Here is a 17,768-nt window from a genome sequence, read left to right on the forward strand (position 1 = left end):
CTCGAAGATTGCTGTGACTCTCAACCTATGACAAATGTGGGCTGGGATAAGGAGGGAGGTAACAGAGCTGTGACAGTAGTAGGTGGGTGGGGTGGAGGTGAAGACTTGTGACAGTGATGGTGGGGAGAGGGATCTGAGAGAGCAGGAGAAGGAGGGAGATGTTTAACCCAGTGTAAGGAGAAAGGTATCTTTTCACTGGGTTTTTTGGGACAGGATGCCAGTTTCAGTGATTGATTAGCTAGGCCATGTCCACTATTAAATAAAACAGAGATCTTAAATGCTACTGTTAACACCAGTCAGAACATCATGGCAGCCAACTGCTCATTCCTAATTGACCTTAAGGTGGTGGTAAATTGCCACCTTGAACTGGTACATTTTCAGTGGTCTAGGTATACCATGAGTGCTGTTTGGAACAGAGCTCCAGGATTTTGATCCTGTGACATTGTAGGAATGGTGATGTACCTCCAAGTGGCTTGACCCCATCCAAGACAAAGCAGCCCAATCGTTTGGTAGTCCATCCACAAACATCCACTCCCATCAGCAGCGATTTTCAGTAGTAGCAGTGTGTACTGTCTACAAGATGCACTGCAGAAATTCATCAAAGTTCCTTAGACAGCACCTTCTAAATCCATGACCATTACCATCTCGAAGTACAAGGACAGTAGAATCTTGCCTCTCACTAGAGTAGTGCACTGAAAATCAAGCCTTGCTCTTCCCATAGTTGTTACAAAAGTTAAAGACTTTAAAATTACCCAGATTTCTCAATTCACCTGACTTTCAACCCCATACTAACAAAAAACACCAAACAGGTTTCTGTATTGAACATGAATTGCTATTTCTTTTGAGTAGATTCTAGCTGTGGGTAAAGAATTATGAACTGTCAGCAAATAACTCGATTAACAAAAACTCTGCTCTCCTTTTAAACTGCCCTTAACCTGTTTTGGGCTGAAAGGGGACTTGCAATGGAATGGGAGGATCCGGTTGTTGTGGTCTGTGTAGGTACCGGTGACATACACAAGGCTAGGAAATTTCAAATGTAATTTCTAGATTATTACCACCAAACAAATGGAAATAGGAAAAAATGAGATAACAGAAGTGAATATGTTTTTGTTTGTGTTTTTAGTATGTAATTTTTAGTTGAGCAATTAATGTTTAACAGGAGAAAAAGGGGTAAATATGATTTAAATGGCTTGCTGTCTAGTGCTCTAAACCCGTAAAGCAACATGACCCCAACATTTTAACAGCTAGGAAGGTAATTAAGATATTTTAGTGATTGCCAGAACACCAAATATGCATGGAAGTTCAGAAGGTTACCCATGTTTTTTTTAATAGAACAGGAATAGAAAAAATGGAGCTATTAAAACAGCAGGTGGCTAACTTACACATAATAGGTGAAGAGCTAAACGTCAGAGAGCCCACCACCATCTTGACTCTTTCTGCCCACCTGGGGACTGTTTACCTTCAGGAATGAGAGCGAGGCAGGTATTGAGGGAGATGACAGGGGACACAGCTGATACTCTGTGTTAGTATGGAGGAGTCCTGAGCAATTGAGTAGGCAATGCAGAGGGCATTCAGAGTTAATGGTGTTGGGGTTGTGGTCACAACATTATAAGAGCAAGGAGCAAAAGTAGGCTTTTCAGCCTATTGAGTCTGCTTCATTCAATGAGATGATGGCTAACCTGATCATCCTCAGTGGCTTAGACTGAGTGAAGAAAGATATTATGGGCATCAGTGAAAGTGGAAAAGCATGAAACTTGGTGGGAGATGAGAACAAGAGGACAAATAGTGAATGAAAGGTATTGGAATGAAGTTGGGTGTGCTTATACTGGAGGAGTGAGGCCTCTTCTGGAGTACTGTGTCAAGTTCTGGTTGCCCTGTTACAAGAAGGATATTATTAAGCTGGAGAGGGTTTGGAAAAGATTTACCAGGATGTTGCCATGCTTGGAGGGTTTGAGTTCAAAGGAGAGACTGGATAGGCTGGGACCTTTTTCCACTGGAACGTAGGATGTTGAGGGGGCCCTTTTATAGAAGTTTACAAAATCATGAGGGGTATAGATGTTAATGGTAGGTTTCTTTTCCCTAGGATGGGGAATTTCAAGACTACCGCGCACATTTTTAAGGGGAGAGGAGAGAGATTTAAAAGGACATGAGAGCAAATTTTTTACACAGACTTTTTTTTACCCACATGCCCTCTGCGTTGCCTATTCACTTGTTCAGGACACCTCCATACCTATGCATTTGTGTGTGGAATGAACTTCCAGAGGAAGTGGTGGATGTGGGCACAATTACAACATTTAAAAGACATTTGAGTAAGTACATGAATAGGAAAGGTTTGAAGGGATATGGGCCAGGAGGAGGCAGGTGGGACAAGTTTAGTCGGGGATTATATTCAGCATGGACTGGTTGGATTGAAGGACTGTAAGTCATTGATCTGCTTCCTACGATGCTGTGCTCCTACTGGACTAACCTGGGTGGCAACCTTGAACCAGACTGGCGTCATGGCCCAGCAGCTGGTTCTGGGGGAAGAGGACATGCTACCTTTACCCCACCCTATTCAGTCAGAAGCGCCAGGCAAAGTGGGGCTCCAAATTTTCTTTGATATATCCGGACCTGTGCAGGGCAGCTCTGGATTAACAGGACTTGATCAGGTGCTAAAGCTCTTTTAAAAATGATGACCGTACTGATGCTGGTCAATTCTGCAATATCACGCTTGTGGCCATTTGTTCAGGGAATAGTGTATGCTAAGATGGGGATAGAATCGGATGAGAGAGCCGTCACCATGACTGGGTAGGTGTCAGGTCTGATTCTGTGATAACCTGCTAGATTAGATATAGATTGGTGTGGAAACAGGCCCTTCGGCCCAACAAGTCCACACCGCCCCTTGAAGCATCCCACCCAGACCCATCCCCTTAACCCATTAACCCCTGAACGCTATGGGCAATTTAGCATGGCCAATCCACCTAGCTCGCACATCTTTGGACTGTGGGAGGAAACCGAGCACCTGGAGGAATCCCACGCACACACGGGGAGAATGTGCAAACTCCACACGGACAGTCGCCCGAGGCTGGAATCGAACCCAAGTCGAAAAAATATAATGTTCAGTCATAGAACTTTTGCTGTACGTTCATACAATCCCCACAGTGTGGAAACAGGCCCTTTGGCCCAACAAGTTTTCACCAACCCTTGGAGCATCCCACTCAGACCCATCCCCCTATAACCCATATAAGCTACACATGCCTGAACACTATATGGGCAATTTAGTATGGCCAATCCACCTAACCTGCACATCTTTGCACTGTTTGCCACAAGCAAACCAGACCACTTGGAGGATACCCACACAGACAGGGGGAGAGCATGCATGCTTCACACAGACAGTTTCCCGTGGGTGGAATTGAACCCAGGTCCCTAGTGCTGTGAGGCAGCAGTGCGAACCAATGAGCCACTGTGCCATCCAATGTCTTGAGTTAGAGCAGCAGAGGACACAGAATGAAAAGGAAGTAAATGCTGTAATCCAGACCTGACTACCACATGAATACCCTGCCCCATGTGCTGAATGAATCAACCTGTTCTCTCCAGATGAAGAACCATGGCTGACACTGTCAACGCTGCATTGTTCCTGAATTGAGGGACAGATGATTACTTCTTCAGCTTACTGTCTATCACCGTGGGTTTAGTTAGATCGTACTGAGAATCAATGGACCAGTTATTGGTGTAATCAACTCCTATAAGAAAGTTAACTTCTTAAAATTCTTTCATGGCAAGGCCAGCATATATTTCACTTCCCTAACTTTCCCCAAAAATGAAGATTAGCAGCCGTTTCTAAACCTGTCTGTTTAGAAAAAGCATAAAGTAAGGTTGTTAAGAAACAAGTTCTAGGATTTAGCCACAGCAACACTGATGGAACAGTGATTATATTTCCTGATCTGGATGGTATGCAGTTTGGTGAGCTTGCAGGTGATGGTGTTCCTGCTGCCTTTGTCTTTCTGGGTGATACAGGGTGCAGTATTGAAGGTGCTGTTGGAGGAGGCATTATCATAGCCAAAGTGCATCTTGTCTATACTGTATTGAGAGATTCATCAAACGTAGCGCCGTTGCATGTCAAAAGGAGGTGGCTTGATCCTCTCTTGTAGGGGACCGTCATTACTAGGTACTTGTATGGTGCAAATATTACAAATATTGATATCGCTACAGGCAATTCCTGAGATACAAATAGATTTAATTTTAGAGAATGTTTGTGAGCCAATCTTGTACATTAAGTCCTAACAGAACGCAACACAAGATGGTGCAGTATAAAATAGCCTTCATGTGAGTAAACATTTTCATGTCGGACCTTTAAAATTAATATTAATATGGGATTTCATTGATACAAGCATTCGTAAGTCAGATATTTGTAACTTGGAGATCCCTTGTATCAGCGTGACCTGACTGTTGACTATGTCTTACTGCAAATGGTCATGTATGCTGAAGTATATTATTTTAATATAAGTTGCAAATTCTCACTACTGAGCTAATGATGAGATAAAATAATATAAGAAGATAATTGAAGTGGCTGAAGATGGTTGAGCCCTGGTCATTACCTGCAGAACTAGGAGGACTCCTTTGGTATAGTGGTAGTGTCATATGTTTGTGTTAGGAGGCCTGGATTCCAGTCTCTCATCTCCTTCAGATGTGTGCAATAACACTCCTACTCCGAGACAGTGTTCTCCTGGGATACTTAAAATGCAGCCATCTTGTTTTGTATGTGTATGATTCCCACCAATGGAGAGTTTTCTTCTTGATTCCCACTGACTCTTGTTTTGATACCATACAGTGTCAAAAGCTGTCTTGATGTCGTGGGCAGGCACTCTCTCCTCATGATTTACTACCACTTTTATATAGATAGTGCTGTTAAACACCTGTCTACTCACGGAAATAGCACCAAAGTAGTAATTTCCCGGATGCAGAAATGGAGGTAGGGCATTAATTATAGCACATCGTCAGTGCCTGCAATGCCTGAAGAAGGAGAGGAGCATGGCACCACCAGGCAAAATGGACATATGGGACAGTCACTCTGGGTGCTTGCAAGCATAAACTTGCATCCTGTTACCTTGTGGTATTTGTCTGCGTGCCATGACTCTCTTGAATCTCTTCCCTGACACCCGCCCAGCATGCATACACACACTCCAAAAGTACTTGCTGTATTTGCTCTTGCTTTGTTGTAGTTCCAGTTAGAGAGTACTTGATTAGAGAGTTCATTTTATTATGTTTTTTTAAAACAAAGCTTTCCTCAGTATTCTCACTTGTGGTCCAAGGTAGAAAATGCCCTTATTAAGAAACTAAGTCTGTGTTTGCTGCAACTGACTACAGATTCGGTGCAGGATCTTTGGCACAGCAAATGGTGAACAGGAAGCAGATACAGGGCAAGCTGGAAGAATTGACCAGGTGCCAAAGTCTCAAACTTAAATGAAAACCATTTTAAATAGAATTTGAGAAGCATGGCCATATTATTCTGTCTGTGATCTATATGTCAGATCTGCCGGTTAGAGCAGACTGTTAATTTTGAACCTGGTCCCATGTTTCTGGGCTATTTTCAGCCATATTTGAAGGTCCATCTAATGTAAATTTTTTTCCTCAGGAAGATGATTTCCTTTCTCTTTGCTGGTGGCTGTGCAGCATTTGGCCTTCATAGTCCTGACAGAAAAAAAGAATAGAATAGAAATTTATTGTCATGTGTACTTTTCATGAAAAAATACAGTGAAAAGTTTTTTCTAAGTTGCCAGACCATAGCGCCTACATCAACGACAGAAGTCATATGATATTTTTAAAAAGAAGTAAAATTAAGACAAGGTTTTTCGTAATTCAGTTAACAGCTTCTAAGCTGAGGGAAAGCCGGTTAAGGAATGAATGGAATACACTGAAGATGCAGCCGGGATGAGACCACCATGGCGGGCCATTGGAATACCGGAAGCCTCCACTGAAGTAGTTGTGCCAAGACCGCCACTCCTGGACGAGACTGCCAGTTCGGCTGCTGGGATGCGTGGAAGACAAGGAAGATCTGCACGTGGGGACGAGACCTCCATTTTGGGACAAGACTGCCATGGTGGGCCGAGAAAGTAAAAGAAAGAGAAAGAAAGCTGATAGGAGTGGACAAACTCTGGGCTCAGTACCCCACACTCCACCACCATCTTGAAATAGTTGGGTGGAGCGAGCGAGAGAGAGAAATCCACGCATGGTGCCCAGTCCTGCCTGTTATTCTTCAGCTACCCCTGCTGAAGAATGGGTGATGGACAAGCTCATGGATGAGCTTATATACAGGCTTGGCTCTAATCCTGCTGCCATTCACTGTTTCAGCTCCGATAACTTAAACATTTGCTCATTTCATCCAAGAACAATATCTTAGCTCATTCAGAAGAGAACAGAATGAAATGAGGGAGCTACTTGGGTTATGTGATTCCTGGCTCAGTATCTGACTTTTCCCAGTCCCACGGTGGAAGCAGTTAACAATTGATTGTCCAAAATCCGACATGCAGAGCAGTGAACGCCATACACCTTGGAAAGTAAGTGTGGCAGTAGTAATGGAAGCCGATTCTAGCGTTCTCTCAGCTGACACAGACTGGTGATCAGACCCACCGATCACTGTTACTGAGCCTCAGAGACATCACATGCAGAATTTTCACTGATTTGAATTGTTGTAAATGTACTTGTCAATCTTAATATATTACCGACTTTATAGAGTTTTAATGAAGTGTTACTGTTATGATTCCTACATTTTGCACTTAACGGTTAAGACACACCCACCCAGATGGGGGAAGGCCATTAAAGTGGTTTGATTAATGAAGTAAATTTTATATCCTGGTGAGAATGATCCGATGCCTAAGAATTGAGTACTTGTCTCAAACACCAAAATTAAATGTTCCCCTTGCCAACATTTAAAAAAACTATTTAAATGATTATGCACTGTCCAGGATAATTGATCAGAACAATTGACAATCTATTTCATCCCCTTTGGTTTTGCAATGTTGGCAAGGCTGCATTTTATTGTCATTTGTAGTTGCCCTGAGAACTTAATGGTGGGCCTTCTTGAACAGCTGCAGTGTTTGAACTCTGCTTCAAAGAAAATAGGATAAAAACAAATGTGCCTGCACATGTAGTAACATCAGTGTTAAAAATTCAATGCTGTTGCACATACTTGCAGGGCTTTTGCTTCCAGGAGAGATCTGAAACACGATGGGAGATGTAAGCATAGTGCTGCTCTCATTGGGTCAGTAATCCAGAGGACCAGGCCCACGCTTCAGCAATGTGGGTTTATATAGAACATAGAACATTACGGCACAGTACAGGCCCTTCAGCCCTCGATATTGTGCCAACCTGACATATCAATCTCAAGCCCATCTAACCTACACTATTCCATGTACGTCCATATGCTTATCCAATGATGACTTAAATGTACCTAAAGTTGGCGAATCTACTACCGTTGCAAGCAAAGCGTTCCATTCCCTTACTACTCTCTGAGTAAAGAAACTACCTCTGACATCTATCCTATATCTTTCACCCCTCAATTTAAAGCTATGCCCCCTCGTGCTCACTGTCACCATCCCAGGAAAAAGGGTCTCCCTATCCACCCTATCTAACCCTCTGATTATTTTATATGTTTCAATTAAGACACCTCTCAACCTTCTTCTCTTGAATGAAAACAGCCTCAAGTCCCTCAGCCTTTCCTCGTAAGACCTTCCCTCCATACCAGGCAACATCCTAGTAAATCTCCTCTGCACCCTTTCCAAAGCTTCCACATCCTTCTTATAATGCGGTGACCAGAACTGTACACAATACTCCAAGTGCGGCTGCACCAGAGTTTTGTACAGCTGCAGCATAACCTCTTGGTTCCGGAACCCGATCCCTCTATTAATAAAAGCTAAAACACGTATGCCTTCTTAACAGCCGTGTCAACCTGGGTGGCAACTTTCAATGATCTGTGTACATGGACACCGAGATCTCTCTGCTCATCTACACTACTAAGAATCTTACCATCAGCCCAGTACTTTGCCTTCTGGTTACTCCTACCAAAGTGCATCTCCTCACACTTGTCTGCATTAAACTCCATTTGCCACCTCTCAGCCCAGCTCTGCAGCTTATCTATGTCTCTCTGCAACCTACAGCATCCTTCGTCACTATCCACAACTCCACCGACCTTAGTGTCGTCTGCAAATTTACTAACCCATCCTTCTACGCCCTCATCCAGGTCATTTATAAAAATGACAAACAGCAGTGGACCCAACACCGACCCTTGCGGTACACCACTAGTAACTGGTCTCCAGAATGAACATTTCCCTAAGGTTTAGCTAGTTGAACTTTAAATATCAATTCAGCAATAAAATAGTAAAGTAATGAATTGAAAGATAAGATTGTCAATAATTGGACCTAAGAAGTATTGAGTGGCGTCACTATTTTTTTTTGAAGATCCTACAATACAGCATGGAAAAGATCCTTTGGCCCATAGAGTCTGCACTGACAAAGAAAAATTATTCTAAATCTTTACAAATGCCACTTTCCAGCACTTGACTTGTAGCTTTGAATGTTATTACAATTCAAATACTCAACCAAATACATTTTAAAGGTTGAGATTTCCTGTCCCAATTACTGTCCCAGCCAGTGCAGTCCAGATTCTCACCGCCTTGTGGTGAATTTCTTTTTTCTTCAATCCCTTCTAAACAACCTAAAACAAAAAGCACCCTTATTATTGACCCTTCAACTCGGAGGAGAGGCTGTTTTCTGTGTGAAATAAATCCAGGATCCCATCACAAAGTCACCCTTTATTTCCAGGTAGAGAGTCCTTAACACTGATCCAGCTTAAAGCTAGCTCTGAGTGAAATGACCTCTGACACTACTGTTTATATCTCTCAGTCATGGCTCCCTGATTGGACTAGATTAAAACAGTCCCAATCAGGGACTGAGAACAGCTTCTTCCTTGCTGCCATTAGACTGAATTCTCATCTCTAATATTGATCCAAAACAAAGTTGCTGGAAAAGCTCAGCAGTCAGGCAGCATCTGTGAAGGAGAAAACAGAGTTAATGTTTTGGGTCCAGTAACCCTTCCTGTAATATTGAGCTTGCTTTTATTCACCTCTTGTGTAGCGTAACCTTGTACGCCTCACTCCCTGTCTAAGCACCCGACGATCTATATGTCCTTGTATGTTATGAACTGCCTGTATTGCTTAGAAAACAAAACTTTTTACTGTACTTAGGTACATGTGTCAGTACTAAATCAAATCAAATGCTCATCTAACCGCAATTGAAAGTGTGCAAGGCTAATGTCTAGCTTTGTGAAGGACAGCACACTCTGCCAGTTTTGCGCAGCAGAGCGAACAGGCCGAGTCCCGTGGTTTGGGGGGGGGGGTAGCGCGAATGGGCTGAGGTCTGCATTGTGGGTGAGCAAATATAGGGTATTTATATGAATCAGAATAGCCTTTATTGCCATGTACACCCAAACGAGTGCAGTTAAAAGTTTGTGTAATGTCGCCTTTCAGCGCCATCTTATGTACAGAGGATGTAGGTACAGATTTTTTAAGTGTAGTCACCGAGTAAAAGTCAGAAAGGAGTTAAGCTGTTAATTTACAGGCTTCAAAATCTTCTCAATACCTTAAACCCTCATTTACACTGCTACTAAGCAAACAAGTCACAAAGGCGTAAAACATTGGAAATATTCAGCAGACCGTGCAGCATCTGTGGAGAGAGTGTCACGGTTAATGGATTCAGTCTGTGGCCCTTCATCAAAACAATCTCCAATGGTTTCATCACTGACCTTCCCTCATAAGGTCAGTATTGGGAATGTATTTGGATTTGCTGCTACTTGTACTGTCAAGAAATTATTATGGGAATCAAAATTTTGGGGAAAATGCAGGAAAGTGAACATGAGGCACATCAGATCAGCCATGATCCGATTGAATGTCAGAGTGAGCTCAAGGGGCTGAATGGCCTATTTCCATTCCTATTTCTTATGGCCTAAGGACGAGTCAAACCATTATCACATCTTGACAATCAATAAATCCCCCCACATCAACAGCATTTATCAGAAACCCAAGTCAAAATGGTCATGTTAATAGAATGGCAACACGAGCAGGGCAGAGGCTGGGAATGCAATCCCTGTGGTAAGTAACTTACCTCCTTCTTCAAAGCCTACAAAGTATAAGTCAGGAGTATGACTGACAACTCTCCGTTTGCCTGTAATTGCTGTATCAGCAAAACTCTAGATGGTCAGCACAAGCGATAACAAAGCAGCCCACTTTATCAACACGCCATGTGCCAATTTAAACATTCAATCGCCCAACATCTGGGCACAGTGGCAGTAGTGTGAACCATGTACAAGATGCACTGCAGCCTCACACCAAGGCTCTTTCAACACCTACAAGTGCAGCATGAGAATGCCACCACATGCAAGTTCCCCTCTGTAGCATCCGGCCTTGGAACTAAAATCACTTTTTCTTCAACTTCACTGGTCAAAATTGTGGAACTCCCTTCCTAACAACACAGTGGGTACACCTGCACAAATATGGACTGTAGCTATTCACGAAATCAGCTTCCTGCTGTCTTTGCAAGGACAATTTGAGATCGGCAATAACTGGCAGCCTGGCCAGCGGCACTCACATTTCAAGATCAAATTTTCATTTTTCAAAAAAACTGGAATGCTAGAAGTGCAATAGATTTTAAACAGGTGAACAGGGGAAGGTTAGAAAAGAACAAAAGGGATGGCGTATCAAGGTGTGGAGCTGGATGAACTCAACAGGCCAAGCAACATCAGAGGAGCAGGAAAGCTGAGGTTTCAGGTCTGGACCCAAAACGTCAGCTTTCCTGCTCCTCTGATACTGCTTGGCCTGCTGTGTTCATCCAGCTCTACACCTTGTTATCTCAGATTCTCCAGCATCTGCAGTTCCTACTATCTCTCAACAAAAGGGATGGTCTATGTTAGGATGAAAGATAAGAGAGATTATATGACAAACAAGTCAGTTGTAGAATGCCAAATGGAGCAGTGATGGGGGAAGAAAGAAATAGAATAATAGATGTGTCTAGAGCAGCTGTAAATAGCTGATATCTCTCTTAGGGGATTTAACTCCTCACAAATATTGGACAGAGATAATGGGAGCTGCAGATACTGGAGAATCCAAGATAACAAAGTGTGGGGCTAGATGAACACAGCAGGCCAAGCAGCAGGCAACCACCTAAAAACCAACGTCCATTTCAGGCCCACTGACTCCCACAGCTACCTGGAATACACCTCCTCCCACCCACCTTCCTGCAAAAATTCCATCCCCTATTCCCAATTCCTTCTCTTCCGCCGTGTCTGCTCCCAGGACGCGGCATTTCGCTCCCGCTCATCCCAGATGTCCTCGTTCTTCAAGGACCACAACATTCCCTCCCCCCCCCCCCCCCCCCCCCCCCCGCCCCGCAATGGTTGACAATGCCCTTAACTGTGTCTCCCGCATTTCCTGCACCTCATCCCTCACACCCCGTCCCCGCAATAACGACCCAAAGAGAATCCCCCTAGTCCTCACATACCACCCCACTAATCTCCCGGATACAACACATCATCCTCCGATATTTCCGCCATCTACAATCCAACCCCATCACCAAAGACATTTTTCCCATCCCACCCTTGTCTGCTTTCTGGAGAGACCACTATCTCTGCGACTCCCTTGTCCGCTCCACACTCCCCTCCAACCCCACCACACCCGACACTTTCCCCTGCAACCGCAGGAAGTGCTACACCTGTCCCCACACCACCTCCCTCACCCCCATCCCAGGCTCCAAGATGACTTTCCGCATCAAGCAGATGTTCACCTGCACATCTACCAATGTGGTATACTGCATCCGCTGTACCTGTTGTGGCTCCCTCTACATTGGGGAAACCAAGCGGAGGCTTGGGGACCGCTTTGCAGAACACCTACGCTCGGTTTGCAGTCAACAACTGCACCTCCCAGTGGTGAACCATTTCAACTCCCCCTCCCATTCCTTAGACGGCAGTGCCACAATGATGCCACCTGTGGGTTGCAGGAACAGCAACTCATATTCCGCTTGGGAACCCTGCAGCCCAATGGTATCAGTGTGGATTTCACCAGCTTCAAAATCTTCCCTACCCCCCCTGCATCCCAAAACCAGCCCAGTTCATCCCCGCCTGCTTAACCTGTTCTTCCTCCCACCTATCCCCTCCTCCCACCTCAAGCCGCACCTCCATTTCCTACCTACTGACGTCATCCTGCCCCCTTGACCTGTCCGTCCTCCCCAGACTGACCTATCCCCTTCCTACCTCCCCACCCATACTCTCCTCCGCACCTATCTTCTCCTCTATCTATCTTCAGTCCGCCCCTCCTTTTCTGATGAAGGGTCTAGGCCCGAAACGTCAGTCTTGGATCCCTGGCTTTCTGTGACAAGAGGAAGATAAATTCACAAATATAAGTTTTAAAAGTCCAAGGCAGGTACTGAAGACTGCAAGCAAGTTTTATTTTAAATCCAACTACTCAAGCTATGGTTTGGATGTGCCAAAATATATTACAGTTCATTCTCAATTATGTTTTGAGGGAGATAGAAAATATAAAAATAGCGCAGGGAATAGGGTGTGTTTTAATTCATAGGGATGTCGCAGGAAATTTGAGACATTATTGATTGGTGAGCAGCTATGTAAAACTAATAAATGTATAATTTTATAAACGAGGAGTAGCTACTTGGATTTCAGGAAAGGAACAAAGTAAATGGGAGGTAAAATTAAATCAAGTCAAAGAAAAATAAACAGTAAAATATGGCCAAATGGGGGGATAAAAGTTAATGTGAATGAAGTTAGGTTGCTAGTACACTTTATCGTAAGATTATATTTATTTTAAGGGTATTTTCAAAGTTATGGAAAGGTAAGTCAGTGGAGCATGTGTCCCAAAGTCTGTGAAATCATGGACAAACTCATCTGAAGAAGTGTCACCGCTTACACAAGCTTAATCTGAGTTTCAGAACTCTAGGGTAGGGGACCAACTAAAAGTTGTGGAACACAACAGTACCAACAATGAAGACTTGAAAAGGAGTGAGGTCCTGAAGACAACTTTCGGGAAGCTAGGAAAGAAGTTTTTTAAAAAAGTGTCTCAAAATTACTCCCAGTGCCACGTGCTAGTGAGTGCAGGAACAGAAGAGCTAATTGATTAAATACAAGGCTGGAGAACACGTGTAGGAGGAAACCCATTGGATATTGGAGTTAGTAGGACCTGGGGCAGGTGGGATCTGTGCAAGCTGGTCACGTCACACCTTAACAGGAGTGAACTGACATGCTTTCAGGGATATTTGCTAATGTTTTTTGTAGTGGGTTTAAACTAGCTTTCCACTCATCCCTAAAAGTTCTTACAAGATTATTAATTAGCCACATTTCATTACATGATACTAGATTCAATGAAGAGTGCAGGAGGGCATGCCAGGAGCAGCATCAGGTTGATCTTAAAAATGAGGTGTTGACCTTGTGAAGCTATGAAACAGGACTAAATACATGCCAAATACCATAAGCAGCAAGTGATAGAGCGGTCTGAAGCAGTCCATGAGATAGTAAGAACTACAGATGCTGGAGAATCTGAGATAACAAGGTGTAGAGCTGGATGAACACGGCAGGTCAAGCAGCATCAGAGGAGCAGGAAGGCTGACATTTCGGACCTAGACCCTTCTTCAGAAATGACCATTCTGATGAATTGTTTAAGCCTGAAACGTCAGCCTTCCTGCTCCTCTGATGCTGCTTGGCCTGCTGTGTTCATCCAGCTCTGCACCTTGTTGTCTTTTGAAGCAGTCCATGTTCAAATTCAACAAGATTGGGACAATATCCAGGCATGGGCTGAAAAGTGGCAGTGTGCTTTAAAATAAATGTACAATTATCTGGTTGTTTTTGTGGGGAAAAATAATCAAAGTATGATAAAACTGCAGGCAAGTTCTATGTTTTTGCAGTGTAGAATGAGCTTCATTCAGTGAATAGTGATTGTAATGGCTGGAGAACACAATTGAATTGTCCTCTGTCTCCATCAGAAATGTGCTGAACATTCTTAGGAGAAGATGTAATTCTGAGAGTTCTGGCTTCTTTTACAAAGAGATGGCACCAATGAAGGGTGCATATGATTTTTCTCAGTTCCTAATACAGTAACGGGTAGAGATTAAAAATCCTTCTTGGAAAGAAAGCACGTTTTTGCTGTTGATTTACAGCACAATTTTTATTTCTCAATTATGGGCTGATTGATTATTTTAAACATATTAAAAAGCACTACAAATGCAAAGAGCTGAGACCAATCCTACTCTCTCAAGCCCATCCTCATCCATGAAGCAGATCAACATTTACAGTAACAGTTAGACTAGCTGGTTATTTCTTCCACCCTCTAGCTCCTGCAAGGCTGAAATGACTTAACTCAGCACAAATTAGGTCCGGGGTTCATAACCAGGCCAGATGGTTCCAACTAACTCCTGACTCATTAGGAGCTACTTGTTCTACAACCAGACTGAAGACTGTATTGGTGCCTCTATATACCTGAAAGAGCCAGAGCATGTGATAAATTAGATTGTAACAATGCAGCTCGATAGTGAGCTTCCTCTTTATCAGCTGTTTGCTGTTTGTTGTCACCTGCCCCCTGTGTGTGAAAGCATGCTTATCATTTTCCCCACTAGGTGTTGCTCCCAGTATTAGAGTCATACAGCATGGAAACAGACCCTTTGGTCCAATCAGTCCACACCGACCATGTTCCCCAAACCGAACTGCGCTTGGCCCATTTCCTTTCCTATTCACGAACCTATCCAAATATCTTTTAAACGTTATAACTGTGCCCACACCCACCACTTCCTCCGATAGTTCATTCCACACACGAATCATTCTCTGAGTGGTTTAAAAAAATTGCCCGTCGTCTTTTTTAAAAATCTTTCTCCTCTCACCTTAAAAATATGCCCTCTCATTTTGAACTCCTCCACTGTAGGGAAAACACCTTTGTCATTTGCCTTATCTATGTCCTTCATGCTTTTATAAACCTCAAGAAGGTCAACCTTGAACCTCCTATGCTAATCCCTCCAGTATTGTGTTTTCCTTTTTACTTGTCCATTTGTTGCCCCTTATTTTCCTTTTTGAAGATACTAACTCCATCTGAAAGGCTGAATTCAATACTCCCTAGACTTTGCTTATGACAATTCCTGGATCAAAGCATAGGCCAATGTGACCCCTTCACCCTTGTGGTTTATTGTTTCGTGCCTTTGTTATACCAAACCTTGGTTAGACCACACTTGAAGTATTGTATGTTGTTTTGACCTCCCTACCTAAGAGAGGATATACTTGCCTTAAAGAGAGAGTAGCGGTGTTTAATTCGGTTGATACAGGGGATTGCATCAGCGTACTATGAGAACTGATTGATTTGACTGGGCCTCTATATACCTGTGATAGGGTAAGGAGGTGGGAAGGGTGAAATGGAGTACGAATGACACATATACAGTTTTAACAGGCCTGGACACGTTAGGGAGGATGTTTTCCCTGGTTAGGGAGTTTAGAACCAGGGAATATGGCCTCAAAATATGGAATAGACCATTTAGGACTGAAATGAAGAATCAAATTTTCATTCAAAAGTAGTGAACCTGTTTAATTCTCTACCATAAAACTCTCAAGGCCAAGTCACTGAATATATTCAAGAAGGAGCTAGGTAGATTTAGATTTTGAAGGTCTGAAGGAATACTGGGTGAAAGCAGAAATAGGCATTGAGAGGATCAGAACAGTGAGACTACTGGAAGGGCTGAATGGCCTACTTCTACTTGTTTCTGTATTTTGTCTGCCCTGTCGGGGACTCATGCTTTGTCACGTGGAACTGGGTGCTTATGTTCCTTTCTTATTGTGTACTCTGACATATTACCTCATTGCTGTGGAGAAGATTCCCTACATTAGGAAATCATTCAGGCTGACCTTTTTACCACTTTCCAGCTTTCATGGGTTCTCTTAATCATATGCAGCATATTCTTCCCATATTGTGCTGACTATATCAACAATTTCTTCTGTCCTTTCAGATTTCCGAAGCTGTGCTGGTCTCTGCAATGCAACTGGAACAGTTCAAGAATTTTTGCTCACTGGATCACTTTGTGCTTGACCCAAACTAAACCTTTGTTTTCAAATAACTGTAAGTCTTTGGGGATTTTGAATGAGAATTATGTAATATTGCATGATAGTCGTCTTAACATCACAGTAGTGAATTTCAAGAGAACATAAGCAGCTGAGCACAACTCTGAACAGTTCTGATCTCATCCCTGACTTACCTCCAACTTGTTTCCCTGATGGACAAAGTTTTACTCTGCTCTTGGATGGAATAAACCTAAAAGAGGGAGCAAGTGGGGAATGATCAACACTAAACTTGGCATCCTCGTAGCTTCGTTACGACTGCTTGTGAATCATAGTATCTTGTAGTTCAGAGGAAATCATTCAGCCCATGGTACGTTTCTCGTTGGCGCTGTTATTTTTTGCGGCTTATTGCAAATCCATTCTGTGGCTAGGTGGAAAATGTTTTTCTATGTGCTTTTATTTAGCATCCACCTAAAATATTCAGTCAAGGTCAAACTATTATCAGCACAGTATGTCTTTGTGCCTTAAAGATATATGGGCCAAAATTATGTTTTTTTTCTTTGTTCATGGGATGTGGTGATTGCTGGCTCAGCTGGCATTTATTGCCCATCCTAAATTGCCAGATTATGTGCATTGCCTTCTTGACCTGCTGTAGTCCTTGTGGTATAGGCGTACCTGCTGTAAGGAAGGGAGTTCCGCGATATTAACGCACTGACACTGAAGGAACCACAGTGAGTTCCAGATCGGGATATTGTGTGACTTGGAGGGAACCTGACAGTTGGTTGTTCTCCTGTGTATCTGCTGCCCTTGTCTGACTAGGTTGAAGAGGTTGAGGTTTCAGGAGATACTGTTAGAGAAGACTTGCTGAGTTACTGCAGTACACTTGTAGATAATGCCCAATGCACACTGACTGTGAAGGCAGTGAATGTTGAAGGTTTGAGTGTCAGTTAAGTGAGCTACTTTGTCCTGAATGGTGTCAAATCTCCTGGCTATTTTTGAAGCTGCACTTATCCAGGCAAGTGAGTGCCAACACACGCCTGACTTGTGGATAGGCACTGGGGAGAACAGGGAGTGATTTCCTTGCTGTAGGATCCCTAACTACTGGATCAATGTGGCTGGTCTAATTCAGATGATTGTCAATAATAACCTCTACCCTTGCCCTCTGGATATTCAAAGTGGGATATTCACTGATGATAATGCGATCAAACATGGAGAGGCAATGGTTTATTTCTTTCGTTTTGGTGATTTTCCATTGTCTGGCACTTCTATGACCTGCCATTAATCAGCTGAAGTCTGAGTATTGTCCAGGTCTTGCTGCATTTGGGCATGGTATGCATCAGTATGTGAGGAGTCATGAATATTGCACAATCATCAACAAACATCCCCACATCTGACCTATTGATGGAAGGAAGGTCATTGAAGCAGCTGAAGATGGTTGGACCAAGAGCATTTCCCCGAGGAACTCCTACTAAGATGTCCTGTAGCTGAGAGAACTGACCTCCACAGTTATGATCCTTTGTGCTTGGTATAACTCCGACCAGTGGAGAGTTTTGCCCCTGCTTCCTATAGATTTAGTTTTGCTAGGGCTCTTTGATGTTATACTGTGCCAAGTGTAGCTGTGATGTCAGCTATTCTCACTTCACCTCTAGAATTCAACTATTTTGAGGCCCCATGTTTGTTGTTTATTCTAATTTCAAATTGA

At 43.2% G+C, this 17,768-nt stretch overlaps 1 protein-coding gene across 8 annotated transcripts in view; it reads left to right on the forward strand.

The window, feature by feature from the left end:
- The window catches only part of disp1 (dispatched homolog 1 (Drosophila)), a 306,264-nt gene that overhangs the window by 33,207 nt on the left and 255,289 nt on the right, over nt 1-17,768 (forward strand). For 7 of the 8 annotated variants that reach the window (XM_059645135.1, XM_059645138.1, XM_059645139.1 and 4 more), the window contains exon 2: nt 16,018-16,127. The exons of the other annotated variant lie outside the window; for it this stretch is intronic. The gene's annotated coding sequence lies outside the window, so the exon portion shown is untranslated. The remainder of the gene's footprint in view (nt 1-16,017; nt 16,128-17,768) is intronic. 8 annotated transcript variants of the gene reach the window in all.

This window comes from Stegostoma tigrinum, chromosome 4 (genome assembly GCF_030684315.1).
Source record: "Stegostoma tigrinum isolate sSteTig4 chromosome 4, sSteTig4.hap1, whole genome shotgun sequence".
In the NCBI taxonomy this organism is placed as follows: Eukaryota; Metazoa; Chordata; class Chondrichthyes; order Orectolobiformes; family Stegostomatidae; genus Stegostoma; species Stegostoma tigrinum.